At 47.9% G+C, this 24,654-nt stretch overlaps 1 protein-coding gene and 1 long non-coding RNA gene across 4 annotated transcripts in view; one reads left to right on the top strand and one right to left on the bottom strand.

Moving 5' to 3' along the window:
- Nucleotides 1–3,822: 3,822 nt before the first annotated feature.
- MIDEAS (mitotic deacetylase associated SANT domain protein) overlaps nt 3,823–24,654 on the top strand; it is a 63,852-nt gene continuing 43,020 nt past the window's right edge. For 2 of the 3 annotated variants that reach the window (XM_090271122.1, XM_090271121.1), the window contains exon 1: nt 3,825–3,952. The gene's annotated coding sequence lies outside the window, so the exon portion shown is untranslated. Of the gene's footprint in view, nt 3,953–24,654 lie in introns of all 3 variants that reach the window. The other variant, XM_090271123.1, reaches the window with a different exon arrangement.
- LOC150017026 (uncharacterized) lies at nt 12,968–18,391 on the bottom strand. Its single transcript, XR_016510087.1, has 4 exons — nt 18,184–18,391; nt 14,686–14,933; nt 14,338–14,480; nt 12,968–13,879 (listed from the first exon to the last, which is right to left on the bottom strand). It is a non-coding gene; the product is annotated as an uncharacterized LOC150017026 (long non-coding RNA).

The raw sequence follows: 24,654 nt of genomic DNA, 5'->3' as shown, positions 1-24,654 counted from the left end.
AAAATAGCATGTGGAGGCTTGTTTGTGGATTTTTATATGTTTCATCTTTTTGCTGCATGTAGCCCCAGTTCACTGCCTTGACATGGTTTAGACAATTTAAATTATTTCTTTGCATAGCTGCTAGAAAACTCTAGAAGCTCCTTAATTCCACAGAAAGGAGAAGAATATAGCCTTCCAAACATTACCTGCTTCCTGAAGATAGTGCATGCATGGAGAACCCATGCAGGCCACACTGCTGTCATGTCTGGGATATACACCCGTCTCATACATCATGTCCATCACTACCTGTAATAAACGTGGCAAGGTTTGCCAGTCACCAATCAACAAGATCCCTGACTTGGTCTAGTCTCTCATTTGAAACCAGGGCTAGATGGGCCACAAAGTTAGGCTTTACTTGTTAAATAGGCTCCATCTCTAAGGCAGCTAGTTTGTATCTATAACAAAGGCCCAGAATGCAGGCCTCTAGCTGTCAGGTCTGGTGTCAAGGCTGTTAGTTTTTTTCTTCGGCCTGGAGGAGGATGAACTTCCAGGCTAAAGGAAGTCCAGCGCAGCTCAGGACAGGAGATCATATATGTTGCCAGAACGACACCAGGATCTGGTATATGGCTCACAGAGGGATTCTGTGGCATTCATAAAGAAGGTCCTCAGGCTCTTGGCAACCACATCTGATGGGAGTTAATCAATGGATTGGACTTAGTCAGTGACCACACCCTCTAACTTGGGGCAAAGGGCAAAAATTAAGTCAAGAAACCAGGCAAAGCTCAATACTACAGGGCAAAGGCCATTCAAGTAAGAATAGCCTGAAAGAGTAATTTGGAAAGGGATGGGAGGCCACAGATCATCCAGCTGGTGTGGTAGGCTGCTCTAAGTATAAATATAATATAAATATAATTCAGAGCTCCTATCCAAAGTGGTCCTCTCATCTCATTACCTTCTGGAGAACTCAATTTGAAATTAGGAAGTAGAAGGGGATAAATAAGGGAGTCCAAAGGGTCCTTTTTCCTGTCCAAGTAATGCACAAACTACAGCTTTTATACACTGTTTCTTGGAGCTACTGTGAAGAATTTTAGTTCACGAAGGTCCCCAAAGAGCTATAGCTGCTCATGGACTCTGTGTACTGCCACAGCGTATGGTATGGCCCCTTGTTGTTATCCCAGAGAGTGCCACACCCAGAAAAGGAGGACTGCCTTCTTCCCAGAAGAGGTCATGAGACCTAAAGTCATTTCATGAATGTCTAGCAGTCTCTTGGCCTGTGAACTCAGTGACACCTCCCACATTAATGCTACAACTGATGTCCCAGGACCAATATTTATTTATTACCGATTGTGAAAAGACTTCCTCCCCACTGTGCAGTGAGCTCAGTCCTTGAGCTGTGCACACCAGTAAATGTTCACCCATCTCAACCAGGAAAAAGCAGCCTGTGCAGGGTGATTGAACTCCAACATTGCTCACCAGCCTGGATCCCAGGAATGCTGTGCAGATTGCCTTGACTATTGGGTTTGTGCACTTCTATTTACTGTGGAAAGATTCATTTACAAACTCGGGATGGTTAGATAGCCTTGCTGGGGAACACTGCTCACCAAAAAGCACAGAATTGCCACAGCAGCTTCGGACAGTTGACTCTGTGTTACTTTTGTTAACCTTTTCTACACTTGGTCTCTACATAGTGGCCTGCTAGTATCAACCATTATCAGATCTGGGAATAAGCATCAAGAAATGATTTGTGAATTGGTTGGAGTTCATTCCTAAACCAGGAGACTATATGCAGAGTGAACGGTTAAGGTACCGTCTTAGAATTTCTAGCAGCCCATCATTCTGGGAACCTCCCAGTGAGCTGGCATCCTGGGGCTTTGCCTGGCCCACCCAGCCAGACTTCCTGCTCAGCTGTAATCTGAAAACGGGGGCTTATGATACTCAAGATAATACATGTATCTAATACATGATGTTTGGAAAATGCCACTGCCTTAGTTTTCTGTGGCGACTGTAACAAATTACCACAAAATTGGTAGCTTAAAACAACACATTTCTATTTTACAGGCTAAAATCAAGGTGTTGGTGGAGCTGGATTTCATTCTGGAGTCTCAGCGACCCCTCCACACCGACCAGCTTGAGAGGCTAGTCACTGAGCAAATCTTTACATTTACTTACCTCCGATTGTCCAGACGTAATTCAGGAGGGGCCTGAGGTAAGCAGAAGAACAGTCTTCCCCAAAATGTCCATGTCTTAATCCCCAGAACCAGTAAATATATTAGGTTACATGACGAATGGGGAATTAAGGTTGAGATGGCTTTCAGGTTGCTAATTAGCTGATCTGAAAATAAAGAGACTATCCTGGATTTCCAGTGTGAACCAATGTAATCACGAGGATCCTTAAAAGTAGAAGAGGGAGGCAGAAGAGGAATCCATCAGAGAGAGATGTGTCTGTGGAAGAATGATTGGAGAGATGTAAGGCGTTGAAGATGGAGAAAAGGGGACACAAGCCAAGAAATGTGGGTGGCTTCTGGAAGCTGGAAAAGGCTGGGAGAGGGATCTTCATGTTGCTAGGAGAGCTCTGATCCTTGTACTCCCAGTCTGTGGGTGAGTCTGCCTTTGTGGCTTCCCATTAGGTATTAAGGCAGGCTGGCAGAACATTTCCCAGTCACTTCCCATCACTTTCACCTCCACTTTTCTGGACAAAGACTTCACTCAGCTCTATGGGTTCCTGGGCTTTGGTAAAACGATGAAGCACTGGAACGGGAGGTTCTGTGATTTGGCCAATGTACTAGTAGAAGCAGTATCTGGGAGGGAAAAAGGAAAATTGTGGAGCCCTAACTGATGCTTTTGAACCACCTTTAAAAAGGTTCTTGTTTTCCACAACAAGCTACAATGAAGCTAATGTTTCTGTTATGAATGCCCTCCACTGCAGTTTCAAATGTCTGCTTTTTTTTTTTTAAAGCCACAGCAAAGGCTAACCCTGTTTTCTCTCCAGCTTTACGGGATCAGGAATTCTTCCTTCAAGACTGCTGTTGAACTACTTTCTTGTTATTTATCAGAAACCAAAAAGGTGGCTTATTGTTGTTGTAGTTTTTAATAGGGGTGAGCAAATTTATTTTGGGGAACGATAACTTTCAGAATGACTCTTGCCTGAAGCTCCTTTACTCAGGCCTCCACCCTACCCTCTAAGCCGCTTTTGGCCAGTGATGAAACACGGAATGCATCAGGCCCCAAAGAGATCTTCTGTGTTGAGTGTAAAGGAAGAAGTGGAAATCGCAGGGGAGGATTAGAACAGAAACTATTTTGCAGCCCTAACTTGGTCTCTGAATAGCCCCCTGAAGTGTCGTAAATGGTAAACGTCCTGCATACTTAACACCAGTGGAAATGACGGACAAGCGTGTAGACCTTTTGAGGAAACGTGGGGAGGATACCCGTGTTTTTTTAAGGCCCTGCTTAGGCATTATTTGGCAAAAACACAACACTTTGCTTTCTGACACGAGCTTCTAACTTAACATCAAACTGAAAAACTTTCCCTTCTTCCTCCTCAACCGCTTTGTTTGTGGGTTGGGTGTGTTTCTCCTGGAACCCCAGCTCTCTGGGGTCCCTGAACCCTAGCACCACCTTCCAGACGCAGCCGGAGAACAGGCTCGACTGCACTTTTTCAGCGCGGAAACAGCCCGGCTGGAGCGAGCCTTCCCAAGAGGGTGCAGGATTGGCGGATGGCCGCCCGCCTCTCCCCGCAGCGAGGACGCAGAGCCGGGAAGACAGCGCCCTAAGTCCTGAGCGCGCGGGCGGGCGGGCGGTTGCAGGGCCCCGCGCGCCACCGCGCGAGCTGCTGGGTCACAGCCCGGGCCGCGCCGCCTGCTCCGCGAGGAAGTGACGACTGCGCTGTCCCGAGAGCAACAAAGTTTGAGTCTGCGGGCCGCGCTCTTCAGCGCCCAGCGTCCCTCCGAGCGGTGTCCCGGGATCCAGCGCGCAGGTGAGCCGCAGGATCGGCGCCCCCTCCGCCGCCGGGTCGCCGCCGTGGAGCTCGGAAACCATGCGGGCCGGGGCTTGGCTGCGCGGGCGGGGATGTGGTGGGGCCGGGTTGGGCCCGCCGCACAGGGCGCCGGGGTGCGGCAGACGCTGCAGGGAGGGAGCTCGGGGGCTGGCGTCGGGGCTCCCCTGTGGGCGCTGCTGTTCCGGAGAGGAGGGGTGCAGGGAAGGGGCTTACAGTGGCCTGCGTCCGGGGCCAGTCCTCCTCCCTGCGTCCCTCCGCCCCACAGGCGGGGCACCGCAGGCCCCCAGCCCCTGCCCGGGGCTTCTCGGGGAAGCATGCTGTTCCTCTTCGCAGCCCTCGCTTGAGGTCGCAGGTAGGAAGTTAAAGAAACTTTGCCCCCACTTTTCTTTGCCCTATCCTCCAGGACGGAGCAGAGCAACTTAGAAGTTTGGGAAAACAACCCTCCGCATTTCCAAAAAGCAAAGCCAGAATTGTCCCCAGCCCCCTTCAGCCAAACCCCACCCTTTTTCCTCCACCCCACGTCCCGAACCTGACAGGAATCACTAAGGCCTAACACTGCAATTTAGCCGTAAAAACTGTCAGTACACCCACGTACATATGTGAGTGGTTTCTATATAAAGCTCCGAAACTCGCTTCCAATGGACTCTGTGGCATATCGCTCTTTTCTGTTTTCTGAAACTGCTGGAGCTGCAGGAATGTGCTGGGGTACTCTGGTGGCGGTTCCGGCCGCTCTCGGTAGCCTCTTGGCGCAGGGTCTTTTTAAAGAACAGCTGCGTTTATGACATCTCTGCAAAGGAACCCGGTGCGGGTGGCGCCCGGGCCCCCTGGCTGGGAGGCTGCAACTGTAGCAGCAGCGGCGGGGCCGCGTTGGTGTGTGCAGGAATGTACGTCCGTGCGGTGGAGACTCCACACGGGATGGCTAGAGGTTGAATGGTGCAGTTCCTAGCAGCAGCTTCCTGCCGGCCTGTAATTACAGCGCGATTGCACAGTCAGGCATTGTTGGCGTGCATGTTTATACACAGGCTATTGTGCAAGACCTCAGTGGCAGGGAACAAAACGCAGATTTGCATTGCAAATATCCAGGACAGATCTGGGCCTGAGTTGCAGTTGTCAAGTTCTTTTTGGCTTTTAACCTTAGCTGGGTGATATATTTCCTTGCTCGCCCCTTAATTTCGGGCAACTTGCCAACCGCTCCAGAAGTGAAGTGGACCCAGGACAGCAGGATCCTTCCACTCCCACCACCTTAGGCAGCCTGAAAACTATGCCAGGATCTGTACCCTTATTTGTGTCTGTAGAAAATGTGGGATGACGTCAGCAGGAAAAGGAGATGAGAGATGGCTATCAACCTCCCTAAACGGGAAAAGCAGTTTGAATTAGCAGAATTGCATGGTGGCTTGATCGGGGCCTGGTTACAAAGAGCACACGTCAGACCTGTGTGACTAAGCTGGCTGGTGAGCTAGAGTTTGAGCCTTGAAGTGTCAGCTGCAAAAACTTAGGTGGATCCTAATTCCTTTATTGTGCCCTGTGCAAAGGGAAAAGCGCTGGGGCTTGGAGACTGTGTTTGTAACGAGGTCTGGGGTGGGGGTGGGGAGTCAAATGGGTGACTCAATATAGTCTTCTCCAGAGAAGCTCCCAGACCCACTTCCTGAGGAAGGCCTACTGCACAGGCCAGGGTGGGGGTCCTCACAATCACTCAGCTCCGGGCCGCAGGCAAGCAGCCAAGCCTGCCAGCCTGGAAAGAAGACAGCAGGTCCTCCTCGAGGGCCTCAGAGGTGGCTAACTGTAATAGATTTAAAACAGTCAAAAAGCGCATATAAGTTCATGCAGAGGCATTCACACCCCAAATCGCAACCCCATCTCCTCCTGCCCTAGGTGGAAGACTCTCACAGGGCAGCACCCAGCCCTGCTGTGGGTACTGCGTGGCTGGGTGGCATTACCTACTGCAGTGCTTGAGCAGTCTCTCTGCTCAGAGGGGCAGGTACCAATGGCCCTGGCACTCTGGAGCTCCCTTCTGCCTGGCTTTCTCCCCAACCAAGTAGCTGAGTTTCACCCAGAAGGAAAATAAATGCTTTTCTCGCAGCCTCGTGCCAGCTGTGTGTCATGAGCACAGTGACCTTTTGTCAAACCAAAACATTAGGCCCAATCCCTGGCAGGCACCTATATGCTTCCAGAGACTTAAGGAAAAATGTGAAATTAGAACATTCCTGGAAATTCTGGGATGTACAGACACAGGTCCACAGGGAAGTGAGGTTTAGAGAGAAAACACCACCACAGGAGTTGCACAACCCCCTGTTCTGGGTACGTTTGGGTTTTTACTGAATGTGACTATCAATGTCGTGGTTAGCTGCCTCACCTGACCAGGGCAGCTTTAGCAGTGGGCTTCTAGGGCTCAGCATTAGTCCTTTTTTCCATGCTCACTTGAGGATATGCTTTTTTTATTTTTATTTTTTAAGATTTTACTTATTTATTTTTAGAGAAATGGGAAAGGAGAGAGAAAGAGAAGAGCAACATCATTGTGTGGTTGCCTCTCATGCACCCCGTACAGGGGACCTGGCCTGCAACACAGGCATGTGTCCTGAATGGGAATTGAACCCATGACCTTTTGGTTTGCAGGCTGGCACTCAATCTGCTAGGCCACACCAGCCAGGACTGAGAATATGCTTATAGATTTTAGAGAGAAGAAGAAGAAGAAGAAGAAGAAGAAGAGAGAGAGAGAGAGAGAGAAACATAGATGTGAGAAACATCGATCAGACAATGCTTCAACCACTGAGCCACCAGGCCAGGGCCCCAGCATTAGTTTTGAGGGACAGGGAGTGGGAGCAGCTTTTTCTGACCCCAAAGGAAAAAGTGCTTTGAGTTTGCATTTCTTTGTGTTCATGTGGAATCTGCAAAGACTAAAAGTGCCCTAAGGCCCTCCAGGAGTTGGGGCAGGATAGCGAAGGAGAGGGACCCCTTGCAAAGGCCAGAGAAAGAAGGAAGCAGACTCCCTGGATTTGTGGAGCCACGTGGAGTAGTCACCTGCCCATATCTTCAGTTCAACCTGGCCGGGTTTTGTGCATAACTCAGGCCCTGCCCCTGGCTTGCTCAGTTCTGCCTCTGCATTCACAGAACTTGCGTGCAGTGGTTTAGACCTGAAACGTAATCCTGACTTCCTCTCCCACCTTACGTAAATGCTGATTTATGGCCTGAAGTTGCTGCCCAGTTCATGGCCCCTGAGCAGCCCTATCTGCTGCCTTGCTATGCACAATTAGGAACAATATTGAAAAAGCCCCGAATCAAAAGGACAGATTTTAAAAATCATTTCATTACTTTAAGAGGAAAAACTGTTGGAGGTAATTAGGGAACTCAGCTACTGGCAAAATCCCCATAGTGCACCTGAGAGAGGCAGATGGAGAAGTCCTTTGCAAGAGGGTGGTCTTAGAGTGGTGGTCTTTTATGATCCCCAGGCCCAACATTTATACTTCTGTTCATCTGCCTCCTCCCAGCTGCCTCACTCCCTACACCACAATCTGGTGTTTTAACATCATGACTAACCTCTAAAAAAGGAGGCAGAATACCCCTAACCAGGAGAGGGCATTCCAGATTCTGAAGAAAGTGCTGCTGTTTTCCAGACTCCTGGCAGATCTGTCCTGTAAACTTGTTTCCTTCTTCAAAATGGGCCTCCCTTCATTTCTGGTTCTTACTGAAGCATCTCTTTGTGAGACCCTTAAAGCTTGTTTTTCCTCGTCTACATGACACAGGGCAGTGCTTTACGACTTTCTGTCTCAAGTGCCACTTGAAATACACACAGGGCTTTGAATAAGCCTGGGATAAAGGGCTCCTCTGTAATCTCACTTAAAAATGCCTGTTTGCAAGAGTCACCCTCCTGCTCAGCAACCTTCCATGGCTCCCCACTGTCTGCGTGGTAAGGATCAAACTTCTAGGCTGGCAGTCAGGGCCTTCTACACAGGGGTCTGGCCTTCGCTGCTCTCCTGCCTGAACCTCTGCTCTGACCCAGTGACCCACTCTGTATGTTTGTCCAAACTGCTGGTGGCAGCATTCCTACCTCCCACGCCTCCCTGGAATCCTGGAATGTCTCCTCTTTGGCCTCTTCCACTTAGTCTTGCTCCCCTCTCAGTCCTTCTGTTCATGTTCCCCTTCTCAAGAATTCCTCTGTCACACCCAGTGGGCTTCCCCCAGGGATTCCAGTAACATCTATTATGGCTCCAATCTAAGGAAAAGCTTGAAATTTCACCCAGGGGTTTTCAGCTGCTTCTTTGGGCCATGGCTCCAATCATACCCCTTATTCAGCTTCTTCAATGTGCCTTTGCATGGATTAGTATGATCACTTTTCAACTAAACTGGAAGGCCCTGTTTTATTTGTCTTTGTGTCCCAGAGCTTGGTGCTCCTCCACTCATAGCGAATCCCAGTAAATGATGATGATAATGATACAAATGGCAATATTGTCTGCTTGTGCATAGGCACACACAGCCAAGCCAAGCACCAAGGACTGTGGTTCCCAGTCTTTATTCTGAACATTTACCTAGCCCTGCCTCCTTCTGCCTATTAGACTCTCTTTGCTGCCTCCTGGCTTTGCACCTTTTGTTCTACTCCATTTCCAGTGCTTCTTCCCTCTGGGTGGGTGCTAGACAGTGGTCTGTCCAGCTTCTGCATTGGTTCCTCCTTGTCATGATTTTGGCCTGGTTGACCTGCTCCATGATGTCCTATGTCTGAGCACTGGCTTTCAGAGAAGAGCGTTTGTTGTCTGGGTTGGCCTGGCCTCTCAAGGGAACCAGACTGATAGAAGGAAACAGACAGGGCCAACTCTCAGGCAAGACTTGTGAGGAAGACAAAGAGATACTTCCTGGTTGGCTGCAGGTTTGTTTTACTCAAACCTATAAAACTAGGCCAAACTATAAAACTGAGTCTTGGGGAGATCCTCTTAAACCCAAACATTGGGCTTGACTAAGAAGATTCTGTTGTCTCCACCCAATTTTCATGCTGTTAATCTCAACCTTGCCATATAAACGAAATTTATTCTTTTTCATTGAGGTACACTTTACATGCCATTAAATGTACCCTAGAAGCCAGATTCTTTAAAATTTTTGTTTTATTTAAAAATAAAATCTGGCTGACTGGTGTAGCTCAGTGGGTTGAGTGTTATCCTGCAGATCTAAAGGTCACCAGTTTGATTCCCAATCAGGGCACACGCCTGGGTTGCAGGCCAGGTCCCCAGCTGGGGACGTGCGACGGGCGACTGATGTTTCTCTGACATGTAGGTGTTTCTCTCCCTTTCTCTCTCCCTCCTTTCCCCTCTCTAAAACTTAATTAAATCTTTAAAAAATAAATGGAGATAAAATATGGTAGTTTCTTTTCTTCCCAGTTTTCTATTCAAAAAGTTAATATATAAATATAGTTCAAAATTCAAAAAAGATAAGTTATACAGTGTAAAGTAAGTCTCAAAAATAAGTTCAACATAGACATGAGATTACTATACATATGTACACATATATAAATGCAGTAGAATTAGAAAAATATCTGTTTTAACCTTGAAGGAAGTAAGACCATCTTAAGAAAGATGCAAAGCAGAAGACATAAGAAAATAGTGATAAATTTAATAACATAAAACTTGGAAAAAATAAATTTCCCGTCTTTTTATGGTCCCATATATTCAATCCTTCAGTATCCCTGTCTTAGGCAACTGCAATTTGTCATTTTAAAGCTATGCTTCCAGATGTTGCCTCTGCAGGTAGAATAAAAGATGAAAAATAAGCAAATGCTGGCATATTATACACAGGGTCCTGATTTGTGTGTTTTTCACTTAATGTATCTTGGAGATTGTTTTAAAGTACATGGAGCTGCCTCATTTTTTCCAATGGCTAAATTGTTCTCCACTCATGAAGACGCCATAATTCATTTAACTAGTCTCCTACTGAAGGGCATTTGGGTTTTTTCCAGTCTTTTGTTTCTATACCCAACGTTGCAGTCAATAATGTTGAATTCAAGGCCCTGGCTACTATGGCTCAGTGGATTGAGCGTCGGCCTGCGAGCCAAGTGTCGTTGGTTCAATTCCCAGTCAGGGCACATGACTAGGTTGCACGTCAGGTCCCCAGTTGGGGGCGTGAGTGAGAAGCAACCACACAGTGATGTTTCTCTCCCTCTCTTTCTCCTTTCCCCTCTCTCTAAAAATAAATAAAAATAAATAAATAAATAATTTTTAAAAATAATGTTGAATTTACTGTTAATTGAAAATTCTTGATGAACATATATAGGTGAAACTGGGATTTACATAGAAACTATTTCTGAAAAGTTATGCATAAGCTGCATTTAATAAACAGTATTTTGTAGAATCTGCTGTTTCAGTAGATAATCTACTTTTAGAACTGAATAGAACCTCTGGGACTGTTTTCATCCAGCCCCTATTTTAGAGTAACTGCAGTAACAGCATCTCAGAGAATCCTGAGGTTAAGAATTTAAAGCTGGGAAAGGCACCTGTGGTAACTCTCTCATTTTTAACTAAGGCTCAGAGAGGGTAAGTGACTTGACTAGGGTCATACAGCTGTTGAATGGAAGAGTCAGAGCACAAACTTCACATTCCCTTTCCTGTTGCCAGCCTCCATGGATCATAATAGCCATCATAATCAGCAGTTTCCGCATGTCTGTTTGTGAACCAAGGGTTCCATCTCTTTAGTTTCCTTAAGGAAGATTAAAAAAATAAGAAATTTAAAAAAGAAAAAAGAAAAAAGAAATGGATACAGGAGAGGTCTTTAAGAAGAAAGTGGGGTGCTTTTCTTAAATAACCTTCTTACCATTATATTCTCATTGCAATCTTAGTCAATCTTAATTGCTGTCAACCTATGAAGCCCCTAAAACCTCCTAACTAGCCTCAGTTGGCCAATTAGATTACTTGATGTTTTCTAAGCTTAGAACACGGATTGAGCAACACTGAGAAAGCGGAGGAACCAACCCTCCCAGTTCCTGAGATACCAGTTGTCTCAGGAGGGACCCAGGAGAAGGCTCAGGAGCACAGACCCGGCATCCCTTGAACGGCCAGCTAATGCAGGGCCAACTATCCTCACTGGGCATTTATGGAGCAGTCGCAGTCCTCTCAACATTATGTGTGGCACAACGAGAGGTGCAAAGTGGGGTCCTATCTGCTCCTTCCCCGCCAGGAGACTGACAGTCCAGCTTCTGCGATAGGTTGTACCCAAAGGGAAAAATGGACTCGGATTGGATCTGTCACCTAGGAGAATGGAATTTGGTGGGACTGCATATTTTGGGGGTCACGTTCTAAAGTCAGCATGTAAGGTGAAAAGAATATAATCAAGATTAACCTTGAAAGTCCATTAGGAAGGCATCACGTAAGTGTCAGACATACTGGCTCTTGGTACTTAAATTCATCTTAGCCTGTTCTTCTCGTTCTGGGAGAATTTGCAGGTTTCTAAGGTTGAGCACCAGATGAGGTGGTTGACTTGAATTTGGGAGCTATGGAGTATTAAACATGTGTGTGTTTAAATACTACAGTCTCATTCAGCATGCTGAGATGCTTGTAGGCATCTGATACCCTTTAGGCAGCAGGCAGCAGGCAGCAGGCCCAGGGCTCTTAGCCGATGCTCACCTCTGAATAGATGGCAGGTTTATAAGTTAGGAAATAACCGGATGAGGTTAAGCAAGAACAGCTCTCAAACAGGTGAGCAGGAGATTCATGGAGTGGGTTTTCAACTGTAGTTGTATCACCCAGGATTGCAGATGAAGGACTTAGACTTAGGGTGACCTGACGCTGATACAGGTTGAGAAAGGGCGGTGCCCATGTGTAGCAGATGTTTTTCTCCGTTCTAAGGCCCTAGCCCTCTATGTCTGCTCTCCTTGTCTCCCCTTTCTAGTCTTCCCTCCCCAGTCTCCTTGTTGCAGTCTCTTGTAAGAGGCCAGCAAGGAATCTTCTGTATGAATCTGGGTCCACTTCTTTTGTGGCCTCCCAACAGCATGTGCTCTGGGACAACTTAGGAGCCAACAACCAGCCACCTTCCACTTGTATGAGAGGTGCTAAAAGGCTCAGGATTTCCTCTGCCCTCTCCAAGCAGGCTGCTCTGAGCTATCCAGCTGGCGTTTAGGATCTGACCTCCCCAGTTATGGAGAAAAACAAAACCAGCCATGGCTTTCTTTCTCATGGTAGGGGGTCCTTTTTCTCACGTCCTCCATTCTTTCACTCACTCATGCTACATGCATTTATTGAAACCCTACTGTGTGCTTAGCTCTGTGCTAAGTACTGAGGATACAAAGAAAAAGAAGATTCAGCCTCCTCCTTCAAGGTTCTTATGGTCTGTGAGGGTGGCACATATGCCCAAAAGCCAAGAGCAGTTAGTGCCATGGATGTCACTGTGAACATGTTCAGGGCTCTCCTGGGCTCAGAGGAGGGACTGGTCACTTCTGCCAGGCTAGAGGACTGAGGAATATTAGGAAAGGCCTAGCGTGGCCCCATGCCTTGCATGGTACCTGTGCTTAGTGAGTGTTGTGGAATTAATGAATGAGAGGCTCTCTGGAAGAGCTGATGATGTTTGAGCAGAATCCTGAGAAATGAGTAGGCGTCCACCAGGTGGCAAAGGGAGTTAGGGCATCCGAAGCCCAGGAGAGAAGGTGTGACTCAACCCTGTCAGCCTTGGGGAGTGCAAGCAGAGATATGATGGAGCCTTGATGGGAGGGGGTGCTGAGAGGGGCAGGCAGGGGCCAGGTCCCGGGCCAGCCATTTGTGTCAGCTAAGAGGTTCGGAACTTATCTCTGAATGGGGAGTGGGAGGCACTGAGGATCGACAGTGTGTGCGTGTACGTGTGTGTGCGTGTGCGCATGCACACAACAGAGACTAAGAAGGAACTGACCCACTGGGAGGTGGGAAGGAAAACCAGGAGAGCATGGTGTCGTAGAAGCTGAAGGAAGAGGGAGTTTTCCATTTTATGAAAACAGAAACCGTGATTTTGTGCACCTAGTAGAACACATGTCACACAGAAATTTCTCCACAAGTATTTATTAAATAGAGTTGAAATTGATCTACTATTGATCATTGAGAAATGTCAAGAAAGAGGAGTGACAAGAATGATTGACTTAGGTATTAGGAAGTTATTGGGGCTTTGCTATGTAGGCTTTGCTATGGGGACTTCTCGATTGATTTAAACTCCCTGTGAAATAGACGGTGCAGGTATCCCCTGTCCCAGGGTTGCAGTGACATGTGCAAGTTCTAGAACCCAGATTTCCTGATTCCAAGTCCACTTTTTCATGAGCTGGTGGAGAAATAGTGACAAGTCCAAGGGAGCAGTAATACCTTTAATTTCTGATATTAATGCCCCAGATGGGGCATCTGGTCAGAACCAGTGACAGGGTAGGTTGATATATGCAGCATTTATGGCATTTGTCCATATTTATGACTATTATGGGTGTATTTAAATTAGACTCTTTTCACAGAGAAAACGATAGAGAGATGTGAGCATATGCGTTGCCTCAGGTGCCCAAGGAGCCAGTGTGGAGGTTGAAGGACATGTTGGGGCAGTCCAGGTCTTAGGTCTGCAAGTAGCAGAAGCTGACTCTGGCCAAAGTAAGAAGAAAAGGAATGTATTGGAAGGATATCTGGTGGCTCAAGGAATGTTCTGGAAGGCTGGAGAACAAGGCTTCAAAATTGATGATGGGAAGTTAGGTAGCTGGAACCAAAGCCAAGGTAATGATGCCACTGGCCTGGCATCGCTGTTGCCAGCTGACCTGGGTGCTGCCAGCGCCTCCAGAATAAGTTCTGAGCTCTCCCTGTACTTGGTGGTCAGTTAAGGTCACATGCCCATGTCCTCACTGTTGGAGGTCCTGAAGAGTGAGGCTCTGGAGGCTGCAGCTTCCCCAGTGGCAAGTGGAACTCTGCTTCCCATCCACCAGGACTCAGTGCCAGGGGCCTGAAACATAAGGACAGGTGCACATGTCAGATGGACAGTGTCCACCATAGAAGCTGGACCCCATTCTTGTACTCAGATTGGGGCAATTGGGCAGTGCTGGACAGGGGAGGAGGAGATGGGACACTGAAAATATTCATATCCTGATCTTAATCTTTTTGAACATGTTTCTTAATCCTTTAGTTTCCAGCTAAACTTCAGGGTTCTTGCATGCTCTGGAGAGCAGAGCATTTCATTAACAGTTGGACTTCTGAGTGATTCCAGTGGGAAAGAGAGGTCATCCCAGCATCCGGATCCTCCCTGCACATTTGATTTCACTTGGAAAACTTCAGCGCTGCCTTGTAAGGACAGCAGGCCAGGCTTGGCTCTCTCTGCCTAACAGGGAGTTACAGTTTGAATTCTGTTTCTCCTATGAGGTTGGGCAAGACTGGCAAGGCCATGAGGTATTTGGGAGGTGCTACCTTGCTCTTCAGATGGGAGGTCGGAGTTTTGGCTTCAGGCTTGGTTTGCAAAATGATTGAGATCGCTGGTGCGCAAGCTGGCTGAGGCTTCAGTACTGGGCACCTTTCCAGTTCTAGTAGAGATGTTCTACCCAATATCCTGCCTGAGAGAGAGACTAAAGGAATGAGCTTTGTCACACCCCAGCCCAGATTCCTTATTCATATGAGGGTGTCAGCTAGGTGAGCGCCCGCTCACTTCTTGCCCTCAGCTCCTCATCATGACTGAAATCTTGGTAATTCAGTTCCAATAATCTTAGACAAAGGAATTAATTGGCTTTAAAAAGAAAAAAAGTGTGGTTTTGAACTTACTGGATCGTGGCTGTGTAAACCACTAGTGATCCAAGAGTCTTCCCCTCGTGTCTGGAAGCGGGAAGCTGCTGCCACTGCAGAGCTGGGTGTGTCATGGGCCAGGCTCTTGCAGCCGGACTGGAGGTGATCCCTGAGGCTGAGGCTTGTTCATCAATATGGGGTCAAGTTGGCCCCTCGGAGGGATGCAGTAGTGGGGTTCCCTGCCAGTGTTGCTCTGACACAGTTTACACTGACTTGCCCATTTTTGTCTGGATGAAATGAAATCGCATTAAAAGCAGCATTTTAGCAGAAAGGAAATCTTGAAAGATCTGAGTTCTGTTGCTAAAACGCAGCTTTGATCATGTCACTCCTCTTAAAACCTTTGTGAACTGCCCAAGCTCTGCAGGAGAAACCCCAGAAAGGCCCTTGTGGGAGCCCCAGCCCACCTTCCACCGTTTCTCCTGCCACTCGCCCTTCCCTAGCACCCATTTGTGTCCTCTCTGCTCCTCAATGAGCTTTCTTTGCTCCTCTGTGCCTTGTGTAGGTTCGCTCTGCCTGGAATGCTGTCCCTGCCCTTTTCCTCCTGGCAGGCACCCACAGCACTGGCCAGAAGTCACCTGCTTCCTGCTGCCTTCCTGAGCCACCACCTTAGCATCCTTGTGGTTGAACTTCCCCATTGTAGGATGCTGGCATCGGCTGCAGGTGTGCCTGGCTCCTCTCTGGCCTATACCTGGGCCAGGCACATAGTAAGTGTTCCATGGGCAGCCTGAGGGGACGTGAGAGAGCAGTGGGCAGGACCAGGACCTGGCTTGGGTCAGGTGGACGCGTATGGTTGGTGAGTTGATCGTCTCTATGATGGCCTCCCTTAGCACTTTCTGGTGGAGCCACTGCCAAGAAGATGCTGGTGAGGGTGGAAAGGGGGTTTGGGGACACAAAACCTGGTACCTGGGTCCCCCTCACCCTGAGGACTCTGAGGAGGCATCTGTGATAGGAGTTGGTTTAAAGGTGGCAGAAGCTTCCCTCCCCATGGACCCCAACCCTTAAATAAGAATAAGTATCAGCTGTCCTTAGTGGATCCCTTAGTTTTCATGCCTGGTGCTGTCTGCTGGCTTTGCACAGAGAAGGACCTAGGGAAAATGAGTCAGAAGACCATGAAGGAGAGACTGAAAATGAAAGCCCTGCCTTGGCTGGTGTGGCTCAGTGGATTGAGCACCGGCCTGTGAACTGAAAGGTCACCAGTTCGATTCTGGTCAATGCATATGCCTGGGTTGTGGGCCAGGTCCCCAGTTGGGGGCATGCGAGAGGCAACTGGTGGATATCTCTCACAATGATGTTTCTCTCCCTCTCTTTCTCCCTCCCTTCTAAAAAAATATAAATAAATAAAATCTTGAAGTGGCATGCTCCTACAAAGCCATTTCAAGAAAAACAAAATAAAGACTTTTAAAATGAAAGCCCTATTGGTCTGGTGACAGTCAGGACAAGCTGTGGCTCTTCTTTTGGAGGGGGAAGAGGAGGAACAGGTCCTCCTGATAGTGGTCACAGAATGCAAGGGTGGGGGTGAGGGGGGTCTCAGTTTGTCTATAAAATGAGAAGCTTAGACTGAATGTGGTCCTTTTCTGCTTGAAAATTCCCCAAGCCTGTGAATGGAGGAGCCTGGCAGGTGGTGTGTTTGTGATGCCTTGTAGGACCTCTGGCATAGTGATCTGGGGTGTGCATGCCACTGAGAGGGTGCTGTGGAGCAGCATCTTTCCCACCAGGCTTCTGAGGAGGGCCTTCTTTCTTAAAGTGGAGCCGCCCTTAGGGCTGAGCCCACACGTGCATGGGCCAGCTTGACACGATGGTAAGTGCATAGCTTATGTCATTTGCAAAGTATGTTTCCAGACACTAGAAGCACGTGGTATTTCTAAAATCTTCAGAAATGTGAAGTGTGTCTTTGTTCTTGGCACATGAAAGAAGCCTGGGAGGGTTTGACATCCAGGGAGGTGTGGGCTTGTGTTCGGAGGGACAGAATGTAGGATTTACCTTTGTTTCTGCCTCCGCAGGGCCTGCTTCCCCCTCCTCCCCATCCCAGCCCTCTGCATTCCTACTCACATCTGTCTGTCTTCCTCATCTCTGCACAGCAGGTCAGCTGAGCTACCTCCAATGTCTATTCATTCATAAGGTGTGCGCTCCAGATGCCCAGCCCGCTGGGGAGACAGGGAAAGTGGGTTTTAAGAGTAGATCTTGACAGGTAGGATTGGGAGGTGTAGTCAGGAAAACTACTTTGGAAAATAGAAAATCCAGGTAATTTAGCCAAAACCATATATATCTTTTAAAATGTAGAACTTGAAGCTATAAAAATGTTAATATCCTTTTATCTCTTAGTATTATTCATGGAACTTTATTGCAAGGAAATAATTCTAAAGGGGAAAAGAACTATACATATAAAGATTTTATAGCAACATTGTTTAAAATAGCAAAAAACTGTAAATAGCCTAAATGTTCCAAGTGGCATATAATTCATGATATCAAGACTCAGTGAATATTGTGCCACTGTTAAATTAATATAAAGATGATATGACTTCATGGGAAAATGTTGAAGAATTTTGGTGGAAAAGTGGCTTCTGTTTTAGTGGGCAAAATTGTACATACATTTGATGAGTGTATAGAGACTGATTGCATTGGCCATGGTATAAATTGGTATAAGGTAAATACCGGATTTAGGTGAAGCGGTTATGAATGGAGTATTTGTGTGTTTGAAATTGCTTTAGTAATATATATAGTATATAAACCTAAAAAAAAAGAGAGAGACCTTAAAATATCAAAGACTGGATCTGGGTAGGAAGGAGGCCAGGGGAGGAACACCAAGCCTCTCATCTGTTACCACGAAGACAAAACTGCTGTGTCTTAGCCATCTGCACTGCGGGGCTGGAGAATTCAGACTGGCTAACTTGGGTCTTTTAGTAACCGGAGATCTGACTTCACAGGCCAGCTAACTGGGTAACTGCCGGGCTACCGCGTGGACTCTGCCCTTGCAGGCGACTCCCGAGTGGCTTCAGAGCGCCAAATGATTGTTCTCACCTGAGTTTCCAGGGAACCAGGGCAGTGTGTACCCTGAGGCTTGGCTCTGAGGAGCCCACTCACTTTGAGGCTGCCTGGCCCGGCAGGCCCCAGCCACAGGGGAAGGCCAGGGATTCTCTTTTCTGCTGTTCAATATGGAGCAGGAAGGATGTGCCTTGCAAACTGACCTCCTGCAGCCCTGTCTAACCCAGGTGGAGCCCTCGTGAATTACTATCTGGGCCTTTTCCAGTGTTGCACATATTTATTATGGCATTGAAACTTAATGTTGCCCTTTAGTGCTAGCCTCCTTAAGCCCCCCACATTCATCCAGTCTACCTCTGGCTTAGCAGGCAGCGCCCTCTGACCCCCCATCTTGCTATGAGCTCTGCTGTGGCTGAGCAGCTGACCCTCTTCTGAACACTTTCTCGCATCTGGTATCTCAGAGCCTTGGGACGCCCAGTGAGCAGCCTTTCCACTCACCACTTCCACTTGGGTTTGCCTCTGTGTGTGTGTAGCCTTTTCTTCTTGGTGGGGTCTGTTTGGAGATACCACGATCATCCCTCCCTGTGACCAGCACTGAGCAGGGCAGGAGATGCTCCTCAATGCTGTTTGGAGTCCCAAGAACTGGAGTGCTCTGGGCAGGCCTGGAGCAGGCAGGCTGTAGCCTGCAAAGCAGAGCACATGTGGAGAGAGGGCCAGGCCCTGCTGGTGCCCTGGTTATCTCAAGCATATCTCTGCTAAGGCCAAATTCCAGAACTGTCAAAGGTTTGGAAATTTGTTGTCGTTGTTCCGAGATCAGACTGAAATAGGGCCTTGTGGCTGGAGGTTTGCCAGGATCAGAGAGAAATTGGAAAGCGCGTGGGTTCAGGGCTCGCCTGGATACTCACGAGGGGTACACAGGCCAGTTTCATGTTTTCCACAACACGTGGGCTGGTGTATGTGTTGGAGTGGGGATAGCTGTGTGCTTCCCCGGAATCTCGTGTTCACTCCTAGCCACTCTCATCCCGTCCCCGCCCTCTGCAGTGATCTCGGGCCTCCTTCAATGAGGTCACTGCTGGTGAATCTAAGTTAACACGCTGTCTTCCTGAGCCCAGGACCCAGGCAGAACTGTTCTTCTCAGTTCCCTAATTTAGAGACCACGTGCTTGCCCCAGGGTTGTCAGCAGCTCAGTTTCTCGAAGCTTGAAACACATTTCCATAGAAACGATGCTATTAATGGTGGTTGGGCTCCTAGGCAAGCCCACAAAGAACACTGCTGTCACCTCCGAAGTTGCTGAAATGAGGTATTAGTAAAATTGAGAGCGCAAATACAGCAGTAAGAGTTAGCACCCAGGACGCTGACAGTTAAATGGTGTGGGTTTATGTGTGTAACTTTGTTTCTTTGGCGAGAGGTACCTACCTTTCAGAGCTCTATTGATAAGGGAAGCTCTGGGGCCCGCCTCCTGCCCATAGTCATAACCCCGCCTCTCCCAATTTACTTTCCTTCTTCCTTCCTCATCAAGTCAGGAGCCTGGGCCCCCTTGTTCCCTGGGACCTGGGCTAGGGTATATTTATGACGAGGAAATCCTATTCAGCAGCCCTTCCATCATCAATGTCATCATCATTATTGTTATTGAAACCATCTTTTCCAATTTAACAGGGCAAATGTTACACCTTAGCAATCTACATTGTTCAGAATTCTCTTCTGATTGCTGCCTCTATGTCTGTGGAAGTTTTAACATAGTTTCTAAGTTTACATCTATTGTATCTTTGTGCTGGTTTTGTCACTGAACATTTCATCAAATGGTTTCATTGGTGTGTTCCCATGTGTCCGTCGCTTTTATATTTCATTCTGTTATTATGCCATGCCATAATCTGAATGGAGTTCAGCAGATGCTCTGAGCATCTTTTGTGAAAATTCCTTGGTGGTGGTATTTTAGATTATTTTCACGGGATCTGGTTCCCCGACCACAATTACCTGGTCAAGTTGTTTACCTCTTGTCACACAATGCCAAATCACATTCTAGAAAGGTCTGAGTAGTTGACAGCAGCCCAGCGATGTACGTGCAGCTGTTTACTGATGGCCCTGCCAACAGCAGCTTTCTTGCTTAATTTATTTACTTATTTTCACATTGGCTGTGGCCACAATGGGTTCTTAATGGTGTTCTGATTTGCATTTCTTAAATTGCTGCTGAGACTGTACATTTTTCCTCCGGATGATTTACTCTTTGTGTTTCCTTGTGGAAACAAATGCTTCTCTCCTGTCACTGAGGTGCCTTCCCACTTCCGTCTATGTCCTTGAACCACATTTCTTCTGGGAAACACCAAGTCCTGCCTTCCTCACTGCTCCCTCCCTGGGTGGGCCCTGGTCCTTACCTGGACTAACTCATCTCCACATCTGCCCTCAGCCCTCTGGCTGGCTGGGACTGAGGCTGTCAGGGTGGCGGGAGGGAGTGTGAGGGACGGACACCGGGGGATCTGTGACAGAGGCCGCAGAGGAGGTAGATGTGAGGCAGGGGCCTATCTGAGTGGTTCTGAAATAGGTTCATAAAGTGACCTGCCTCCTTGGAGAGATTCTGAGAGAAGCCACAGGCTGTTAGGGCTGGAGAGGGCACTAGAGTTCCTCTGACCTAAGGGACACCCACTCAAAGGCCTGTGGGGACCAGGGGACATCTCAATGAGAGAGGCTGGCTGTGGGTATGAAAAGAGCGCAAGTGAAATGATCAACAACAGTGCCCTGTGGCCCAGGAAGGGGTGGAATCTGGGGGAAATTGGGTGGTGTGAGTCCCATTGTAGTGCTGCTCCTGTTGAAGTGCTAGTACCTTCATAATGCTGTTCCCCTGGCACTGGTGCTCAGCTCTCTCTCCAGGAAGGGGCTCAATGCGGCCAGTGTTCTGATGTTTTTCATAACAAACCAGAAATTCTGATTTTCTTTTAGCTTAAATCTCCTGATTTAAAAAAATGTTGACAATAAATTTAAGTCAGTTAAAACAAAAACACATTATATGGGTCAAATAAAACACATGTGGAGGAGAGAATGGCTTGTGAGTCTCTGATCTGTGACTCCTCCTCACTTGACTTCCTTACTAGGAGAGTACAAGTCCAGAGAGGTATCCTCATAGCGCAGGGAGAAGGACTGAGGGAGTCTAGCAGGTCAATTCCATCTGTTTGACCTTGGAAGAGGTGTTGAACCTCTTTGAACCTTAGCCTCCTTATCTATAAAATGGGGATAGTGGCTTCCTCTCAGGATGCTGGGTGGATCCACTGGGCTGGCATGATGTTGGGCATGTAGTAGATGCTCAATAAATGTGTTGATAGGTCCCACATGGGATCACCCAGAAAATTAGATTTAGAACCAGGCTTAGAACTTTCATCTTTTGACTGCCAGTCCAGGGCTTGTTCCATATCACATTGGCCTGCTTTCACAGGAGTTTCCAGAAGTGTCTTGACACAGGCATCCTTCTGATCCTGGGAAACTGCAGGTTATTTTATGAGAACTTGACTGTGCAACAGCACTGGGCTCACGTAATGGGGCTCTCAGCTCTGTGGACTGTGACCTGCAGGGCCTAGAACCCAGGAGATCAAACCTCAATGTAGAAATAGTAGTAGTAGTAAAAATACTATACACCATTGAACCTAAGAAGCCAGTGATTATAAGATGCACCATTATTTTATGTACAATTTCATGAAAAAGAAAATGCTCCTAATTAAACCACAACATGCTACCAGTTGTAAGATGCATCCTGACTTCAGAGATGTTAAAATGGGGGGAAATGTGCATCTCAGAATGGAAGAAGTAGAATAGTAATACAAGTAGTAATAATAATCCATTAAATTTTATTGCTTACCTCAAATTTTCACATATATTATTTTATTTGTGCATTTATCGACAAGCATTTACTGAGCACCCACCATGTGCAGGCGCTGTGTAGACACTGGGGATACAAGGTAACTAACATCTGGGCTGTGCCCTTCAGAGGCTCTGATCCTAGTAGGGAGGTGGCACAGCATACACCCCAGTGTCCTTCCTTTGCTTGGAGGCATCAAGCAAGGCTTCCAGGAAGAGCTGCCATTCAACCCATTCTAGTGGGAGACCAGGGTATGGATTTAACTTGTGGGTGAAGGTGGGGGGAGGAGGAACATGCATGAGAATGCAAGCATCTTGGAACTTCAGGTTGTTTGGCTGTGTGGGCCTCAGGCTGGAAAGTGGGGCAGAGCGGGATCATGCCGGAAGTGTAAACGCCTAACTTGCTGGCTGCTACGGTCAGCTTTTTTCAGTAGATGATGGGAACTATTGAAGAGAGATGTGATCACTTTGATGGGAGTGTGGATGGTCAGTGTGCAAGACGAGAAGCAAGGAGAGCAGTTAAGAGATAAGACAAAATGATAGCCAACACTTACAAAAGACTTACGGTGTGCCAGATACTGCTTTAAGCTCTTATCATCCCCATTTTGCAGATGAGAAAACCAACTGGTTAAGTACTTTGCTCAAGGTCTTCAAACTAGTGTGAGCCAGGATTTGGACTCAGGTCTCAGCCTGTGCTTTTAACCTGTACACTCCCATGAATATGAATTTTGGGTTCTAGTTTGTGATGCATCAGTATTTGTTTTCATTTAAAAAGAAGGCTTTAAAGTATGTCCATTGGATCTCAAGGGTCCCGTTCCTCTTGGCCCACTGCCACAGGGTAGGGAAGCGGAGCTCTGGAGAACAGACAGTGAAGAAGTCTGTCTGGGTCTGGGTCTGCAGGGAGGGTGGGTGCGTGGAACTGGGCTGCACTGAAATGAGGCCTTGGGGAAGTTGGCAGCTCTGGCTCTGTGAAGAAAGGGCATTTCTGTCCTCATGGCCCTGCCTGGCAGCCACACCTGTTTTGTCCTTTTCCCTATGCCCAGCCAGACGTCTCTCCCAGAGTGACAGCAGCAACTGGGTACGTCTGCAGAAGCTCCCTGCCAGGCCTGACAAAGGCACTCAGAACCTGGCCCGAGCCAACAAGAGAAGGATGTGTTGGGGGTGTAGGTGGGAGGGCAAGGGATGTGGACAGCTGTGGGCTGGTGTGGCAGGCGTGGCCCTGCCCTAGGATAGGTGAAGTAAATGTGAACCCGGGAGGAGGGTCTTCTGGGTTTTTGAGGGTGAAAGCAGCGCAGGGACTTGTCAGCGCACAATGGCTTGACTTAATGGTTGCACCCATTAAGTTTTGAGCTCCTCCTTTCTCAGAAAGGACAAGGCAAAAAGAGGTAAAGAGAACGCACAGCCACCAGAGGAGTGTCCCTGTTCAGACTGAGTAGGCAGCACTGTGGAAAAGCTTGGTGGAAAGGACACAAAAAGCAGGAATTTTAAGAGAAGCCTTGGAGGGACACCAGGCGGGGACACCGAGTCAATGCTGGAAAGCGTCTCTCTGGCAAGAGTCCAGCAGAGAGTCACCCTGAAGCCGATAGGGTGGACCCGGGTTCTTGGCAGAGGGAAAAGAAAAATCTTGCCTGGATGAGGTTCTTGAAAGGGAGAAGCAGCTGGTTTTGGGAGAAGGGAATTTGGAAAGAAAAATAATTGTAACCTCTTATATGAGCAAAGAATAATGCAGTCACAAGGCAGAGTTTTGTCCTGTGATTCTCCCAAGTCCCTAGAAGGTGGGCATTCTTTCATTGTTCATGTTAACAAATACTTTACAGTGTATCTGTTATGGGATCAGAGAAGGTATCGACTTCTTAAGATCACACAGCGCAATGGCTTTAGTTAGGCGGAACCCAGAGTCAGTCCCAGGATTGAGGGCTTGTGACTTCCTCAAGTGTTTGTACCCCCAATTCCCCACACTGTGGTAAAGGTTGATTATTCACTTAAACACACCATGTGTGCTGGCCTCGATGGAAAGATCCTGACAGAGAAGGGACAATGGAAAAAGGACAATAAGACCGGCGCGGGGCTGGGGAAAAAGGAAAACCCTCTTTTACATAGCAAGTGATAGCAGCAGAAAGTTAATGGAGGTGGGTGGCTGGTGAGAAGCTGGCTTCCTGGGAAGCTTTTATCCCCCTCTTTATTGGGATATATTCACACACCACAAAATTCACTATTGGAAGTTCCTTAGTGGTCTCAGGCTGTCTCAGAAGTGGAAACTGGTGCTGGCCACTCAGGGCAGGATGGATCACTCTGAGCAGAGTCCAGAGAGCTGATGCAGTCCCAGGAAGCCTCTCTAATGCCACGTTCTACCCTCACTGGGACCCAAAGTTTGGAATCCTGTCTACAGTGCTTTGCTTCCCAGAGTGTTTCTCAGCAAACACACTCCCTGTGAACTGGGACTCTGTCTGTACTCCTCTCTTTTCTGTAGTTTATGAGGCTTGGTGGTGGAGGAAAGCTCACTCTTTGGATAAAGTCCCTGTCTCTCTTTTTTTTTTCCTTCCCCAAAGGGCACCCTTCTTGGTTGTCCCAGAAGCCTGTAGGTAGGGCTGGAGCTTCTAAAAACGAAACTTTCATTTCACGTGTCAGTGATTCTGCACTGTCATATCTGCAGCAAAACTGACCTCCAGGACTTTCCCAGAAGAGCTGCAGTTTTCTTGAAACATCCTCATGTGCCGGCCTTTGAGAGGTAGGCTTCCCCGCCAGGCGGGGGCCATCCTTCCTTGCATATAACCATAAATTCTTTTCTTCCTTCTCTTCCTATCTGAGGCAGCCTGAATTTGGACGTTTAGTTGGAGTGAAGAGCTAAACTACTCCAACACGAGCAGAACTCCTCCAGGTCACTGATTTCTGTTTCTCATGCATCCTGCCACCCACCTCTACTCTCTGTGATGCTTCCTGCATCAGGCACAGCAGCCCAGCATGGGACAGGGAGGAAGTCCTGGCGGGACTAGGCTGGGGAGTGCCCTTTGGAGTTGCTCCCAACTTGTTCCCTGGAGGCTGGGCCCTGGCTGCATGGTGGCAAGCTCTTCTAGGAACGTGCTCCCCAGCTGGGTTTTCTGGTTGGTTGGGAACACCCCTGGGCTG

Source organism: Furipterus horrens, unplaced genomic scaffold, assembly GCF_987537825.1.
Source record: "Furipterus horrens unplaced genomic scaffold, mFurHor1.1.pri manual_scaffold_3, whole genome shotgun sequence".
NCBI lineage: Eukaryota > Metazoa > Chordata > Mammalia > Chiroptera > Furipteridae > Furipterus > Furipterus horrens.
Note: the sequence above shows the minus strand (reverse complement) of the source record. Positions and strands in the feature narration are given on the sequence as shown.